Source organism: Cervus canadensis, chromosome 17 (assembly GCF_019320065.1).
Source record: "Cervus canadensis isolate Bull #8, Minnesota chromosome 17, ASM1932006v1, whole genome shotgun sequence".
NCBI lineage: Eukaryota > Metazoa > Chordata > Mammalia > Artiodactyla > Cervidae > Cervus > Cervus canadensis.
Genome location: NC_057402.1, coordinates 35,971,630 through 35,990,345, shown reverse-complemented (window position 1 = coordinate 35,990,345; position 18,716 = coordinate 35,971,630). Strand labels below are relative to the sequence as shown.

General features: G+C 35.2%; 1 protein-coding gene across 10 annotated transcripts in view; it reads right to left on the bottom strand.

Moving 5' to 3' along the window:
* PEAK1 (pseudopodium enriched atypical kinase 1) overlaps positions 1 to 18,716 on the bottom strand; it is a 307,119-nt gene that overhangs the window by 122,298 nt on the left and 166,105 nt on the right. Inside the window, exon 6 of one of the 10 annotated variants that reach the window (XM_043489513.1) lies at positions 17,799 to 17,859. The exons of the other annotated variants lie outside the window; for them this stretch is intronic. The gene's annotated coding sequence lies outside the window, so the exon portion shown is untranslated. The remainder of the gene's footprint in view (positions 1 to 17,798; positions 17,860 to 18,716) is intronic. 10 annotated transcript variants of the gene reach the window in all.

Below are 18,716 nucleotides of genomic sequence, written 5' to 3'. Positions count from 1 at the left end.
TATCTTTTTACACATCATGCAAGATTACATAGGAAGTCTTTAAAAGTTTACTAGAATTCACCTGTAAAACTTTGGCCATTGTCGGGACACATCTTTAAATTTTTTTTCAATTCCTTTAGATAATTATTAGTTAACTCAAGGTTTTTACCATTTCATGTGGTAGTTTAAATAAGTCATATTTCTGAAAAATTACTCACTGAATCTTGACTTTCACATTTTATTTACACACATTTATACAGAGTTCTTACCACTTTACAAATCTCTGTATCTTCAGTTGTGCTTATTTTTTAATTTCTAATATTAATTAGTATCTTTTCTTTTCCAGACTTATGAAGATTAATCTATGTTATCAATGTTTTAATCAATCAACAACATGCTGATTTCTGATTTCACCCGTATTAATCTGGACCTTTATCTTCTTTGAATTATGTTATCATTCTCTTTTAATATTTAAGTCAATTATTTAATTCATTAATTTAATTTATGCAAATGACTTAAGTTTTATGGAATGAAACATGCATCCATAAAAAGTTTAGTAATACAAAAGTACAAAATAGTAAGCAACAAACCAACCAATATCCCATTACTCAGAAAGGAAAAGTGCTAACATTAATTGAATGTTATTCCACACATCTCTCTAAGCATTTATGGAGATGAATGGATGACTCTATGCTTCCCTATTTATTCTTTTTCTTCCCAATTTTATGGTCTTTCTTAAAAACAGTCTTAAACTGTTTTTAACTTCAAAAAGCTTTAAAAGTTACAGAAAACAGCAAAATTCTGTAAAGCAATTATCCTTCAATAAAAAACATTAATTTTTTAAAAGGGGAAGATTCTAAAAAATTTTTTTTTCTTTTTTAATAAATGTAATGTCATCTTGCATGTCTCTGAGAATATATTTATTCCAAAGTTCTGTTTTGCTCTATTAACTCTGATTCCTTCGATATTAGGTCTTCCATTTTATAGTTTGGAACCTTCCGTCATGGTATTAGCTTTCTTTAAATATTTTGTGATACTGAGTTGTGGGATCATCTTCATTTAGGCTTGAGAGATATCTTGTTAGTCTGTGACTGATGTGATTACAGAAGCATTTTTTTCAGGGGAAAGGCAAAATATTTTACTGGGTAGTGAACATGGATAGTTAAATATTTGGTGGGCTGCCTATCCTTTCTGGATATTGACAACAGGGTGATTCCGTTGGCTTTTTAAACATGCTTTCTTTCTCTCCTTGCCTGTATTGGGCCTCAGATGTGACACACAGGATCTTCGCTGCGTCACGCGGGTTCTTCCACTGCAGGGCACAGGCTCTGTAGTTGCGGTACACGCGCTGCAGAGCCAGTGGGTTTCAGTAGCTGTGGTGTGCTAGCTTAGCTGCTCTGCGGCATGTGGGGTCTTAGTTCCTGGACCAGGCATCAAAGCGGCATCCCCTGCACTGCAAGGTGGATTCTTAACCACTGGACCACCAGGGAAGTCCCTGCTTTGGCGTTTAAAGCACCCACGTTGTCGGGTTTTGCACCATACACACCAAGGAGAATAAAGTTTGGGACAGGTAGATCCATATGTTTGCTTGTCCAGCAAGCCAGACATAACACAGCTTTATAATCACACATCTTTTACAGTATTCCACTTCTGTGTGTGTTTCCTCATCTGCACTCCCATTCCATTTTCAAGGTCTTTTCATGGGATTTTGCCAATTTTGCTTTTTGTTTTCCTTTCACAGTTGTGTTTGATCGGTACTGTGTAGTTTTTGGAGGAGGAAGGAGGGAAAACTATTAGGAATAAAAAGCATCAAAGGGAGGCTTTAGCATGTCCTCAGTGTACCACTATGCATTGGAAGTTTCAAACAGATATGCTTTGGCACAGATAAATGGACAACACTGTACATACTTTAAAAGGAAAATGTTTTTTTCCTGTATTTTCTCTTCTACTGAAGTATGGTCTTGTAAAAGTAAGCACAGGGCATTATCCAGTGTTTTCTAATCCTGGATGAACATTATTAATCTGGGGGAGCTGTTCAAACATATTAAAATCTAACAACAGAAATGCCATTTTAACTGGGTTGGGGTAAGAACCATTGGTATGGTGGGAAAACTACAGACTTTAGGATTAGAATTATCACTTACTGTGATCTGTAACTTTAGGCAAGAAACAAATTTTTGAGCCTTAGTTTCCCATCTATAAATTGAATTTACAAGATTATGGTAAAGATTAGAGATAATGTAAGAAGAGAGACTAGCAACATGCAAGACAAATAGCAAATGACTAATAAATGTATTTATGCTCTTCTAAATATATTTATAAGTAGACAAAACCCCATGGCATTAGAAAAGAGAGCAAGTAAAATAGATATCCCTTCATATGCTAAAATCTTACAAATGACAAATTTAATACTAAAAGTCACAAAATTGTTCATAGGAGTTTACAATCATTTCCAGATATTCCAAACTAAGACTGTGGGATTTACCGAGTGTTCCTACCACATTTTATTGTACCCCTGGGCTCTTTTAATGTTCTTATTTCAATGCATTTCTTTTGAAAGGATAACTCTCTAAGCTATTACAAGATTTCTGAGCCATTCTTCATTTCTACATTTCAATGTCTGAGAGTAAAAACAGCAGCTTATAACAGTGGCAACCTGGTTATATGTTTCTGTCTATACTCATTTAAGTATTTTGTGAGAAACAGACAAGTACTTTGAAATTGCAGGCAATGAAAAACTAGAAAGCTGTGGCACCCACAAATTAAACCAACTTTAGTGTCTCTAATGCATGAAACAATCCATCCCAAATTACAGTGAGCAACTGGAGACAACTCCATTTTTAGCATATTAGCCAAACACAGTGATGTCCATTTGCACATTTACAATAATCACAAGTAAATGTGCATATTTCTATCATTTGTATCATTCAGAAGCACAAGTATGCCACTTGGCATAACGTACCTACTTAATAAGTAATATTAACTGAATTCTTTAAAAAGTGTTAACCCATGCCCAATTATAGCTATGATTATTCACATATAAACAATAAAGGAAAATTATTTTTTCCTTGTTCTGTAAAATGTTTAAATGTCCAAAGGTTATTAATATTCACATGTATTACATAATAGGACTTAATTTCTCAAATCATTACTGTAAAATTAGACCCACATCAATACTAATAGTCAATTTGACAATAACATCTTAAATTATCTGACACTGATTTTCAAAAACAAATTCTATGGCCAAGAAATATATGGAAAAGTGTTCAATGTCCTTAGTCACCAGTGAAAAGCAAATTAAAATTTCAATAAAATACCATTACAAGCTCACTGGAATTGTGAAAGTGATACAATGTAATAACACCAAATGCTGGAGAGAATGTAGAATAACTGGAACCCTAGTATCTTATTTTTGCTTAGTTATGCCATGTAGGATCTTTAGTTGCATCATGTAAACTCTTAATCGTGGCATGTGGGATCTAGTTCCATGACCAGGGATTGAACCTGGGCCCCCCTGCATTGGGGGTATGGAGTCTTAGGCACTGGACAACCAGGGAAGTCCTGGGAACTTTAATATCTTAACAGTGGGAGTGAAAGACACAGTAAATGACACATAACTCACAGACAACAAGATCTTACTTATAGGTAGAAAATCCTAAAGAATAGACACACACACACAACTATGAGAACTAATAAAAGACTTTGGCAGTTTCAAGATACAAGATTTATACAAAAAAATCACTTGTATTTCTAACACTAAAAATGAGCATGAAAATGAGATCAAGAAGATAATTCCATTTACGATAGAATGAAAAAGAATAAAATAGTTAGGAAGAAAATCAAGGAAGTGCAAGATTGTGCACTAAAAACTACAAAACACTAATGAAAGAAATTAGAGGCAACCTAAATAAATAAAAAAGCATTCCATGTTCATGGACTGGAAAACTTAATATTGTTAAGATATCAGTATTCCCAAAGTTGATCTTGTGATTCAATGCAATCCCCATCAAAACCTTTTTCCCTTATTTAGAAATTGACAAGTTAATCATAAAATTCATATGGAATCTCAAGAGACCCTGAATAACCAAGACACTCGGATGGAAAGAAATTGAAAGATTCACACTTCCCCAGTTCAAAACTTATTACAAAGCTACAGTAATCAACATAGTGTGGTACTGGCATAAGAACAGACAAATGGAACAGGATTGGGAGTTCAGAAATAAACCCATACATTGGAAGTCAGCTGAGTTTTGACAAGTGTGCCAAGATCATTCAATGGGCTAAATAATAGTTTCTTTAACAACAGTGCTGGTAAAACTAATATCAACATGTAAAAGAATGAAGTTGGACCCCTACCTCACATCATATACAGAAATTAACTCAAAACGGATCAACAATCTAAATGCAAGAACTAAAACTATAAAGCTTTTAGAAGAAAACACAGGGGAAAGTTTCATTACTTTGACTTTGACAATGGATACTTAGATATGATACCAAAAAATGTAAGAAATAAAAGAAAAAAATTTTAAATCTTTTGTGCATCAAGACACTATCAAGAAAATGAAAAAAATTACAGAATGGGAGAAAATATATATGAATCACATATCTAATAAAATATTTGTATTTAGGATATATAAAGAACTCTCACAACACAATAGCAAAAAGAAAAGCAACTCAATTAAAAAATGAGCAAAGGACTTGAATACATTTCTCCAAAAATGATATAGAAATGGCCAACAAATAAACAAAAAGATACTCAGCATCATTAGTTATAAGTAAAATGCAAATCAAAACCATGAGATACCACTTCAATCCACTAGCATGGCCATAATCATAAAGACAAAAAAAAAACAAACAAAAAACCCACCAAGAATTGGTGAGCATATGGATCTTGTAAATTTCTGACAGGAATGTAAAATGGTACGGCTACTATGGAAAACAGTGTGGTGGTTCCTCAAAATTTAAACATAGAATTACCATCAGTTCAGTTCAGTTGCTCAGTTGTGTCTGACTCTTTGCGACCCCATGAATCACAGCACGCCAGGCCTCCCTGTCCATCATCAACTCCCGGAATTTACTCAAAGTCATGTCCAGCGAGTTGGTGATGGCATCCAACCATCTCATCCTCTGTCGTCCCCTTCTCCTCCTGCCCCCAATCCTTCCCATCATCAGAGTCTTTTCCAATGAGTCAACTCTTTGCACAAGGTGGCCAAAGTATTGGAGTTTCAGCTTCAGAATCAGTCCTTCCAGTGAACACCCAGGACTCATCTCCTTTAGGATGGACTGGTTGGATCTCCTTGCATACTACCCAGTAATTCTACTGCTGGGTATATACCTCAAAGAATTGAAAAAAGGGACTCAAACAAATATGAATGTTGTATTTGAATGTGAATGTTCACAGCAGCATTATGTTCAATAGCCAAAATGTAGAAGCAACACAAGTGTCCATTGACGAATGAATAAACAAAACGCAAGTGTCCATTGACAAATGAATAAACAAAATGCAGAATGAATAAGCAAAACAAAAATAAGTGCATGCTAAGTTGTTTCAGTCATGTCTGACTCTTTGCAACCCTATGGACTGTAGCCTACCAGGCTTCTCTGTCCATGGGAATTCTCCAGGCAATAATACTGGAGTGGGTTGCCATTTCCTTCTCCAGGGGATCTTCCTGACCCAGGGATCGGACATGAGTCTTTTATGTCTCCTGCATTGGCAGGTGGGTTCCTTACCACCAGCATCACCTGGGAAGCCCCAGAACATAATGTACAATGGAATATTATTCAGCTATAAAAATGAATGAAGCATTGATACATGCTACAAATGTAGATGAAATTCAAAAACATTATGCTAAGTAAAAGAAGTCACATATAAAAGATCACATATATTAGTGCATTCATGTGAAATATCAAGAATAATTAAAACCATACAGATAGAAAGCAGATTAGGAGTTGAAGGGGGCTGGGCGAAGAGGGGGAATAAAGAATGACTGCTTAATGGATAAGGGATTTCCTTTTGGGTTGATGAAAATGTTTTGAAACTTAACAGAGATGGTGGTTATACAACCTTGTGAATGTACTAAATGCTATTGAATTATGACTTTAAAATGGTTAATTTTATGTTATGTCAATTTTACCTCAATAAAAATAAATATATGAATAAGAAAAAAATTCTGATGCCTCTTATTAGCAGTTATTAAGACCATTTTGGGTCTTGCCTAAGGAAGACACACACACAGTTAAAAAAAAAAAAGATTTAGAAATTACAAGAAGAAATTGGTTATAGTTGCATTACAAAAAATTATCTTTTATTTCACTTGGGAAAATACAAGAGCAAATAAGTTGACGGATAAATAACCAGTAATCATATAAACATTGTTCTGTTTAGTTTTCTATATAATTACTCTTAACAGAACTTTTGGTTGGACATACACATTTTTCTTGCTCAAATATTCCTTCATCAATGAGTCCTATCCTTACCAACATATTTAAATTTTTCATGAGCTGTCTACTACTTCTAATCTGACTATCATACTATACTTTTGTCCATAAAACAGTAACACCTGCTTAACACCTAATAATGTGTAATGCAACTTACTAATTAGGTTCATTGTTGATGTTTATTTCCCTCTGCTAGAATATATGTTCCATGAAGATGGTCATTTTTGTCTGTTTTATTCCTGAATGAATTCTCAGTGCCTAGAACCATGCTCAGCACACTGTGAGTACTAAATAAATATCTGTTGAGAGAATGAAGTGAATTAGCAGGCCAGAGAAACTGAAAACCAAGTGTCTAGGGAGGGAGGGAGAAAAGGGAAAAGACAATAAAAATCATGTCATGCATCAGGTATCAGAACCTGTAGGCAAGTGCATGTTGTAGGAATAAAAACAGCAGATTGGTAGAACACATTAATAACTGAGGGTCCAGAGACTCATACTATTCAAAATGTTCATGATATTTAAAATTACCTGGCATATAAAGAAGGCCATAGGAAAAGACAATCAACAGATGCCAGTTCAAGATGACATAGATGGTAAAGTTACCAGACAAAGACATTTAATTACCCATTAAAAAATACTTGTGAAATACATACAATGGTAAAAACTCTTGAATCAAATGGAAAGTTAGAAAGTCGCAGAAAAGAGATAGAAGATACGAAGAAAAACTAAACAGAAATTTTGGGATTGAAAAATACAACATTTTAAATGGAAAAATCAACTGGGAAGGCTCAATAACCAATGACAAAGGAAAAAGTCAGTGAATTTGAGGATAGTTAATAAAAATTATACAATCTGAATGACAGAAATAAATTTGAGCTAACAAAAAAGAAAAAGAGGACAGCTTCAGAGACCAAAAATAACCAAAGGCCTATCATCAATGTTACTGGAGGCTCAGAAGGAAAGGAAAAAGAGCATGGTGCTACAGGGAACTCAGCCGAGTGCTCTGTGATAACCTAGAGGGGTGGGATGGGGTAGGAGGTGGTAGGGAGGCTCAGGAGTGAGGGGATATATGTATACTTATGGCTGAATCACATTGTCATATGGCAATGTAAAACCAAAACAACATTGTAAAACAATTATCCTCCAATTAAAAATGAAAAAAAAAATTTCTGAATTGTAAAAAAAGAAAAGAAGAAAAATAATATGGTGCTAAAAATACAGAAGAAATAATGTCTAAAAATTTCTCAAGTTTGGCAAAACATACAAAGTTACAGATTTAAAAAGCCCAGTGAACTTAGTAAAGGATAAGCACAAAGATATCCAAACCCAGGATATCATAATCACACTTGATGAAAACTAAGCAACAAAAGGAGAAACTAGCTAAAGAAAAACAATACTTTTAGGGAATCAACTGGAATGACTTAAAATTTCTCACCAGAAACAGTGGAGAAGAGTAACAGGAAGTAACACATTATTTTTAAAGCCTTGAAAGAACTGAACTATCAACTAAGGATTCTATTCTACAAAAATGTTCTTCAGGTGTAAAGGTCAGATATAGATGCTTTAGATGAAGGAGAACAAGAGAAAAGGTTGCCAGCAGACATGCTATAAAATAATTGCTTTTAATGTTATTCATAGAGAAGCTATCAGTAGGAAGCTTGGAAGATTAGGAATAAAGAATGAGGAAGAGAAACTGTAAATATCTGGATAAACATAACAGACTATTCTTTCCTCTTGAATTATGTTTGACATCTGAAAGCAAAAAATTATATGGTCTGATAGAGTTTTCAATGCATGTAGTATAATATATAAGAAACATAACCTAAAGGGGGCAAAGATGAAGTCATTTTTATGGTGATAAGATTTCTACATTTTACTTGAAATAGTAAAATACTGATTCTTAGTAGATTGTACAAGGTTTAGTATGTACATTGCAATCCTTAGAGTGTCTACAAAGACATAGAGTAAAACACATAATAGATAAGTTAAGCAGAATAACAGAAAATGTTCAAATTAGTCAGGAAAGAGAAAACAATATTTAAAAAAACAGAACAAACAGAAAATAAATAGTACACCTAAATTCAAATATGTCAATTAGGACTTCCCTAGCTAGTCTTCAACAGTAGTGAAATAAGAACTTCCAGATGTACAAGATGGATTTAGAAAAGGCAGAGGAACCAGAGATCAAATTGCCAATATCCACTGGATCACAGAAAAAGCAAGAGAATTCCACAAAAACATCTAATTCTGCTCCATTGACTATGCTAAAGCCTTTGACTGTGTGGATCACAATAAACTGGAAAATTCTGAAAGATCGGAATATCAAACTACCTTACCTCCCTCTGAGAAATCTGTATGCAGGTTAAGAAGCAACAGAACTGGACATGGAAAAATGGACTGGTTCAAAATTGGAAAAGGAGTACGTCAAGGCTGTATATTGCCACCCTGCTTATTTAACTTATACACAGAGTAAATACATCATGCAAAATGCCGGGCTGGATGAAGCACAAGCTGGAATCAAGATTGCTGGGAGAAATATCAATAACCCCAGATATGCAGATGACATACCATTATGGCAGAAAGAGAAGAGCAACTCTGGAGCCTCTTGATGAAGGTGAAAGAGGTAAGTTAAAAAGTTGGCTTAAAACTTAACATTCAAGAAACAAAGATCATGGCATCCAGTCCCGTCACTTCAAGGCAAATAGATTGGGAAATAATGGAAACAGTGACAGACTTTATTTTCTTGGGCTCCAAAATCACTGCAGATGGTGACTGCAACCATGAAATTAAACGACGCTTGCTCCTTGGAAGAAAAGCTATGACAAACCTAGGTAGCGTATTAAAAAGCAGAGACATCACTTTGCTGACAAAGGTCCGTCTAGTCAAAGCTATGGTTTTTCCACTAGTCATGTATGGATGTGAAAGTTGGACCACAAAGGAGGCTAAGAGACTACGAATTAATGCTTTTGAAGTGTGGTGTTGAAGAAGACTCTTGAGAGTTCCTTGGACTGCAAGGAGATCAAACCAGTCAATCCTAAAGGAAATCAACCTTGAATATTCATCGGAAAGACTGATGCTGAAGTTGAAATGCCAATACTTTGTCCACCTGATGGGAAGAGCCGACTCAATGGAAAAGAGCCGACTCAATGGAAAAGACCCTGATGCTGGGAAAGATTAGGGCAGGAGGAAAAGGGGGCGACAGAGGAAAGATGGTTGGATGGCATCACAAACTCAGTGGACATGAATTTGGGCAAACTCCGGGAGACAGTGTAAGACAGGGAAGCCTGGCATGCTTGCAGTCCATGGGGTCACAAAGAGTTGGACACGACTGGCTGAACAATAACAAGAGCAACAAGAAGGACTTTCCTGGTGGTACAGTGAATAAAAATCCACCTGCCAATGCAGGGGACACAGGTTTGATTCCTAGTTGAGGAAGATTCCACGTGCTGTGGAGCAACTAATCCCATACACCACAACTACTGAGCCTGCGCTCTAGAGCCTGTGCTCTGCAACAAGAGAAGCTGCCACAGTTAAACCCACGCACAGCAACTAGACAGGAGTCCCCACTCACTGCAACTAGAGAAAGCGCATACACAGTAACCAAGACTCAGGGCAGCCAAAAACAAATAAATAAAATGAAAATATGTCAACTACATTAAATGCAAATAGTATACACATTAAAGAGATTATCAGAATGGATCTGGAAAATCATGACTTGATTATTTGGTATTTACAAGAAACACACTTCAAATATAATTATATAGGTAGATTAAACTTTTATTTTTTAAGATAGATAGACATGAAGCCACTAATAAACATAAAGCTGGAGTGGTTATATTATCAAATTAGACTTCAGGGTAAAGAAAATTAACAGGAACGAAGAGTAACCTTATATACTAAAAAATGTCAATTCTCCAAGAAGGCATAGCAATTTAAAATGTGTATGCACCTAACAGAGAGATTCAAAATGCATGAAGCAAGAACTGACAGATCTGAAAGGAGAAACAAATAGATAAATTACAATTACATTTGGTAATCTCAGCATTTCTCTCTCAGTAAACAACAGTGAACAAACAGCAATGACACAGAAGAGCTAAACAAGGCCATCAACCAATTGAATCTAACTGACATTTATAGATATTTATCCAACAAAGGCAGCACATACATTCTGTTCAATTTTATATGAAACATTTACCAAGGTATACCATATCCTAGGTCATGAAAGAAATCTTAAGAAATTTAAAAGAATAGAAATCAAGAATGTTCCCTGCCCATAAAAAATAGAAATTAAAAACAGAAGGATAATAGGAAAATATCCAAATACCTAGAAACTGTCTAAACAATCTATGATTCAAAGAGGAATATTTAGAGGAAATTAGAAAATTTTGGGGGGACACTTCCCTGGTGGTCCAGAAGTTAAGATTCTGTGTTTTCACTGTAGGGGATGTGGGTTCAACCCCTGGTCGAGGAACTAAGATCCCACAGCATGCTGTACACAATGCAGCCAATATGTGTGTGTGTTTACATATATACACATACAGAGAGAGAGAGACTAATACACTCCTAATTAAATCTTTACAAACATCTGTAAATTTTACAGGTATATACATACATATTTTAAAAAGTTTTGATATATATTGCTAAAATGCCCTCAGAAAGATCTTTAAATTTTGACTTACAGCTTACTTCCTCTGAAAATCTTTCCCTGATTAGCCCTTTCCCACTGCTCCATCTGTGCAACTATTTGGCTTCATTAAATTACTATTATATTTATTGGACCATATAAGCAATTACTGTTTTAATAAGACATTAGGCCTCTGGGCTATCTGCTTACAAAGCACATGATATCTTAGAGGAAATCTAAGTGAGGAAATAATAAACTTATGGGTTATTAAATGGGTAGAAAAATTGACATAAAAAGATGAGTTATTAGAATTAATTGGGTAACACCCCATTTTCCATGAATGAAGCATATTCTAATCATTTTTAGATTTTCCTATTGTTTTGGTTTGTGTGCCTCATAAGAGGCAGTGGCTTCTGGTACAGTTTGCATTGTCTGTATTATCTTTGGAATTATTAAAAAAAAAAAGTTCAAGCTCTGAAAATTGTATCAAATTCTCTGTATCTTCAAAATTCATATATGCCCTCTCTAGATTTCTATCATGCCTCCCTTATAAGGCATGAAATTGAAGGCTAACTGATGTCATGTGACAGAAAAGTGTAGTAATTCAGAAACACTGGCTGTTGTGTTTTATTCCACTTGTGAAATGAAATCACATACATGAAAATAAGAATAAAGTCTCAAATTGTGCATTTTTGGCATCTGACATTACTCACAAACAATTAGCTAGCACTAATTAGGTCCAATATTGTGAATGTTTCATTAAGAAAAAATTAATTAGCTCTGTTAATTATGAATGTCACAGGAAAATCCAGCCTCAAGCACTCTGATTGTTACTATTTGTTTTTAGGAATCATTTGCTGAGAATTGCTTCCCTTAGTTTTATTTCTATGCCTTAATTATACGATCTTAAAACATGGCAGCCCCTTGTATTATACATTTCCTGCAAATATTAAGCAAATATGCTAAAGCAGGAGCATATTTTACATAACCACACATGTCAGACTAAATGTGAGCCAAGAAAAAGAATGAATGCAACTCATATCTGATTTATATTTGGCAAATACAGAGATATCATAAGCTACTGGTTTAAATGCCTACATGGTATTTCCATGGCAACTGCATAAACATTTTCCCCATAACACACAGCAAACTTCATTCTTTATATCCCATTATTTATTTTTTCCACTCTCAGGGGAAAGCCTAATTTATTCCCTAGGAAAAATCAATCAATGATTTTCTTAATCAGTGGCATTTGAAGAGTAGGCGGCACAGTTCTTTTTATGGAAAAGCAATTTCCACCAACGCTCTTGTTATGTGACAGAGACTAGGGGAGAATAAAAGTACTACTTGCTTTCAGGAAAGTGTGAGTACAAGTTGCAATCTTCAAAGAGAAATGAGAATGTGCATTAGAATATCCACAAAAGGTTGGCCAAAGTGATCACATGCAACTCCAACTTCTCTTTTGTCTGTGCGTGGAGTATCATAGAGATTCCTTTACGTAAAAAAAAAAAAAAAAAGCGTTCTTTCATTTCTACAGAGTTTTGGCAGTCTTTAAAAAATTCCTTTGCTGCTTTCCTTGTGTGATAGACATTGTACAGAACTAGAGGCAAGAGAAAGACTACCCACTTAAAAGTGATCAAATGACAGTTCAAAGGAAGAATAAAGGGAAACCACGTCAGGTTCCTTCACTTTGTCTATTCTTTCAGCCTGAGGTAATTATCATGATTCAGATTGCACCGGATGGAAGATATCCCTTATTGGATTTTAACTATCAAATGAACAATTTCCCAAAGTGCTCAAAAGGACAGTGGACCAACTAACATTCTTCAGTGTACTCAGCGCTCAGTGGGTTAGCAGAGGAAGCCCTTTCAGGATGAGTGTACATATTAGCCAGTCCCTTCCCCTGAGCTTGCCTGGCACCACTATGATAGCACTTATCATGTTCTGTTACTGTTTATATGTGAGTCCCTCAGAGGGTCTTTATAACACCCCTCCAATATGACACAGTTAGATTGCTCTGTGAATAGTAGCATGCTTAATAAGCTAATGGGTTAAATGAATATTTAGCTATAGCATATACACATTTCCTACAATACATAATGCTTCTCACTCAAAAGATTAAACTGTCTTCCAATTATTCCTTCTACCATTTTGATGTTTCTATTCTCATGGGAGTTTCATTACTTCATTTCTATACAGTGAATCTCTTACCATCTCCTCTCTTTCATTTATCTTCAAGGCCTATGTTAAGTTATGAGGCAAGGGCTTTGGGGGTTTTTTTGGCTTTGCTTCTACTGTTCCAGTATCATTTGTTGGAAAGATTAATCTTTCTTCATTGGACTGATTCTGCACCTTGTAAAAAATCAATTGATCATACACACACACACACACACACACACACAAAGCATCTGCATCTTGTTTCCTTTTAAACATTCCCCATGTGAAACTCACCTGTACTCTAGCACTAGTTATACAATGGCTCATTATTTAACATCAGAGAGTTCTAAAGTACCAGAATGTTTCATGTTTTCTTTCCTATATATGTCAAACCAACAGAAGGAAACAAAAGTGGGGCCTGACTCCAAGAAGAATGAGTTTCTTAGGGAATGAGTGTTTCCTTTCATTTCTACAATTTGGTATTTTTAGATAAGCTCTCCTGTGTCCATGTGCCAGAATTGTTAATCTTCAAAATGTACAAGCTGGAATGATAAAAACCAATCCCCACCCCTGCCACCCCCTTATTCTGTGGCTACTGCATGGGGACCGTTAATTCAGAATTAAAACACCAGTAAGGTTAGGACTAACTGGCTTGCCTAGTACAAGCATTTGTGCAGATTTCTAGTTTCTCACCCTTATGAGAAGGTGAGTAACAGAAATAAGGAGACGCTTTGTATTTATCACATTCTTCAATTGCCACATATGTTTAGTGGTATTCTAGCTAGTTATCATTAACTTAAAACATTTACTGCTAATTACAGTTGGTACAAAGAATCAAAGGGTAAAAACTGTGTTCTCAACACCCATAGCTATCCTTTCTTTCACAATAAGATTCCTATCTCTTCCTCTATCATCCCTTATGCCACGGCCAGGTCCTTGGTGAAAGGACTTCTAAGCTCTTTTAGAAGTTCAGATAAACGTCCTCTTTCTGGATCATCTTGTCATGACATTTTCAGAGGCTAACTCTTCCCATACATCACGACTGACTTCTTACTACCTAGTATTGTTGTCTTGCCAGCAATACATTTGTGAAGGGAGACTTTCTACCACACGGTATAGTCATTTCTTGGTCATCTGACTCTACTACAGAGTATTTCTGCTACAATGATCTCAGTAGTAAAGAATTAAAAGAGCTAATGTGAGAGATATAAGCCCACAGAAATAACTGTTTTCCCAACAAAAGTCTTTAAAAATACATTTGAAAACCTACAGAATTAAAGAATTACATTCTTCCAAAACACAATGCAGAATTAACAAGAAGACAGTGGTATTTTAGGTATCAAGAAGAGAACACAGGAGGACAAAGTCATAACACAACAGCAAATCCCCACTATTTTTGTTTTTTTAAGTGAAAGAAGGTTTATTTAAAGAAACACACTCCATAGACAGAGTGTAGGCCATCTTGGAAGACAGGAGAGGCATGAGAAATCTCTACTATTGACTATAGTATGTTGCCTACTCACCTGTGCTATGTTTTGAGTTCATATGAAAAAAATGAATTTAAATGAATATCACATATCATGAAAGATGGAAAAAGTACATCTAGTATATCATTATTTACATTTTATGTTGTTAATGGGTACATACATAAGAGTATATATTCACCAACCTCACAGCATTTTCTCCAGAAAAGGATGACAAGAATGAATTGGAGAAAGATACAAAGGGGATTTCAATTGTTCCTAAATTGTTTTATTTCTTTAAAAAAAAAAAGGGAAAATGTTAGGATTCAATTAATTCTTGGTGGTAAGATAATAATGTTTTTAATATTATTCTGAATTTTTCTGAAGTATGAGAATTTTTAATAATAAAAAATTTTAAGAGCAATAGAAATATACTTAATTACATTTTAGCTTGAAAGTAAAGCAGATTTCTAAACAAAGAAAACATGAGGAAGAACCTTCTTTTGTGGAATAGAGTAGTATCTGACAAAATGCATTTTGAACTACATAATTTGAAAGAATATTTCAAGTGATACTGTAATTTCTGAGAAATACTGGATAAATAGATTTGCCTTTAAGAGCTTCCATTTAATTTTATGTAAAGTAAGGATGTCAAAATAAAATATCTTGGATAACCTCTCCAACTTTAAAAGTCTATGTCTTTTTTTCTTCTAAAGGAGGTAAGTATATCTCTGCACATGTTATTCCTTTCACCTAGAACAGGAATACTCTTTTCCTCTAGCTTGTTCCCTGGCAGTAAAATCCTATTAACCAGTAACATTCAGCAGTAGGATTCATTTGTGCTTTGGGAAGTCTTTCCTCACCCTTCCCAAACAGAAAAAGTACTGTCACAGCTCTGTCCTCATATTCCCATTAATCTCTTGAACACTGCTACTTACATGTTTGTCTGCTCTGTAAGAGAAACAGATGCCGGCACCTGCATCTACTCTTCTTTGAATCCCATGTACCCTCCATAGTGACATGTTTATAGCCAAGAGAGAGATAATATACACAAATCACTTAAACTTAATGTTAGCACAAAGTAAATTAAATTTTTTTATCTATTGAAAATGTTATTTTCCCCAACTAAATGTGTGATGAATGAATGAAGTCAGTATGTAAAATGGCATGAAATTATTCCATCAGTCAGATATGTTGATCGTTCCACTGTAAGGTAGGGGTATAACCCAGATGATAGCTTAGTATTCTTTCCAAAAGAATCTGCAGGATCATTTCAAATTTTATGCCCTTTAGTTCAGAAAGCAAGGATAACATAACTTTTCTGGTTCTTCTTTTACTTTTCCTCATATTATTGGAAGCTTGGATCAACAGCTTTTTACAAAGGACATGAAACACTCTTCAGAAGCAAAATCTCAGAAACAAGATACACTAAACCTTGGACTGAAAACTGTTACAAAAAGGGGAACATTTTATCATATACATGTTTGGATAATATGCACTTAGCTGTAACAGTTGATTCAACCCTTGTTCTCAAATAAGGCTGTTTATAGTTCCTATGGTGGAAGAGGGATAGTATGATAACGAGGGGAGAGAGAACTTGGTAAAAAATAGCCAGCAATCCCTCCCAGGAACCCAAGGAAGCAGGAGGGGTAGATCTCAGCACCCCTAGTACTTTCTTGGATCAATCTCCTTAGATGTGGCTCATGAAACAGTTGTTAACTAGGAGATTCTTTGAATCAATGGGATTGTCTTGGGAGTCCACCAGCCAGCCATAAGACCTAGAAATGCCCTTGGCAATATTAAAACCAAAGCAGACAACTGCCACCAGATGGGATGGGAGGTTGGGGGTGGGGGTAGATTTGGAGCTCAAAGCTGCACCCTCAGAGCTTCTAATCAGGTTCTAGTGTAGCTTATCCTAGTCATTTCATTAATCCACAAGTAGCATGACATTGCATTTTACAGGACTGAATTTTCTGGACCATAATTATTAATTAAAATAGGTTTTTTTTTTAACTTTTTATTTTGAAACAGAAGAGTTACCAGAAGTTGCAAAGATAGTACAGAGAAGCCCTATTTACCCTTGAAAGTTTGCCCTAATAGTCACATCTTGTATAAATATAATACAATATCAAAACCAGGAAACTGACATGGGTACAATGTATGTGTATTCAATGTCATTTCATGATACATGTAGATTACTCTAGCTATCACCACAATCAAGATACAAACTATTCCATCACTGCAAAGATATCTCTTGGTGCTCTTTATAGTCACACCCACCCACCTACCACTCAACCTTCCCAAATCCCTGGCAACAACTGTCTGTTCTCCATCATCCTAATTGTGTCATTTTGAGAATGTCATATAAATGGAATCACACATCATGTGGCCTTATGTCCCTGAGATCCAACCAAGCTGTGATATATATCAGTAGATCATTCCTTTTTATTGCTGATATTGTACTCCACAGTATGGATGTACCACAATTTGTTTAGCCACTTACCTATTGTAGGACATGTTGGTTGGTACAGTCCGTGGCTATTACAAACAAAGCTGGTATGAACAATAATGTACATGTTTTTTGTGAACCTAAGTTCTCATTTTACTGGGTTTAGTGTCCAACAGTGGGATTGCTGGGTCGTATGGTAAGTGTACATTTAGTTTTAAAAGAAACAATCAAATTATTTTCCAGTGTCTGTTCCATTTTATATTCCTACCAGCAATATATGAAAGATCTAGGTTCTTTGTATCCTCATCAGTATTAAGCATTGTTATTATTTTTTATTTTGGCTATTCTAACACGTATACAGTGATAACTCATCATGGCATTAATTTTCATTCCCCAATAGCAAGTGATATTGAATATCTTTTCAAAAATGCACTTCTTTGTCAATGCTATTAAGAGTATATCCTCTTTGGTGAAGTAGTTCTTCATTTCTTTTGCCCATTTTTGAATTGATTGTTTTAACTGTTGAGTTTTGAGGGTCCTTAAGTATTCTACATATGACTTTTTTGTCTTCTCATCCTTTTAACGAGGTCTTCTACAGAGTAAGAGTTTTTAAATTTTGATCAAGTCTGACATCCATTTTTCTTTCTTTTATGGTTGTGCTTTGCTGTCCTAACTATTCTTCACTAACCTCCAGATCCTGAAGATTTTCTCACAGGGAGCCCATCCTGGTGCTCTGTGATGACCTAGAGCTGTGGGATGGAGGAGGAGAGGGATAAACTCAAGAGGGAGGTGATATATGCATAATTATAGCTGATTTGTGTTGTTGTATGGCAGAAACCAACACAACATTGTAAAGCAATTTCCCCCCAATTAAAAACAAACAAAAAAAGATTTTCTCCTACATAAAACTTCTAAAAAGTTTTCTAGTTTTACATTTAAATCTATGATTCACTTTAAGTTAATTTTTGTATAAGGTGAGAATTTGGGCTGAGAATTTAGGTGAGAATTAGGCTTCTTTTTTTTCTATGAATATTCAATTGTGCTCCGTTGCTCAGTCATGTCCCACTCTTTGCAGACCCATGGACTGTAGCCCACAAGGCTCCTCTGCCTATGGAATTTTCCAGGCAAGAATACTGGAGTGGGGTGCCATTTCCTACTAAAGGAGATCTTTCTGACCCAGGGATGAACCCGCCTCTCTTGTGTCTCCTGTATAAGACAGGAGGATTCTTTACCACTAGCGCCATGTTGCTCCTGCACTATTTGATAAAAAGACAGTCCATTCTCCATTGAATTGCTTTTACACTTTCATTAAAAAAAAAAAAAAATCAACGGGCTATACTTGTGTGGGGCTATTTCTGGGTTATCTATTCTGTTACTGATTTATGTGTCTATCCTACTGCTAATACCAGTCTTGAGTACTGTGGCCTTATAAGTTTTGCAATCGGGTAGAGTGGTTCCTTCCATTTCCTTCTTTTTCAAAGTCATTTTAGCTGTTCAAATTTCTTTGCTTTTCCACATAAATTTAAAAAATTTTGCCAGGATTTTAGGAGTTGATTTAAGTCTATACATCAATTTAGGGAGAACTGATATCTTTAATATGTTGAGT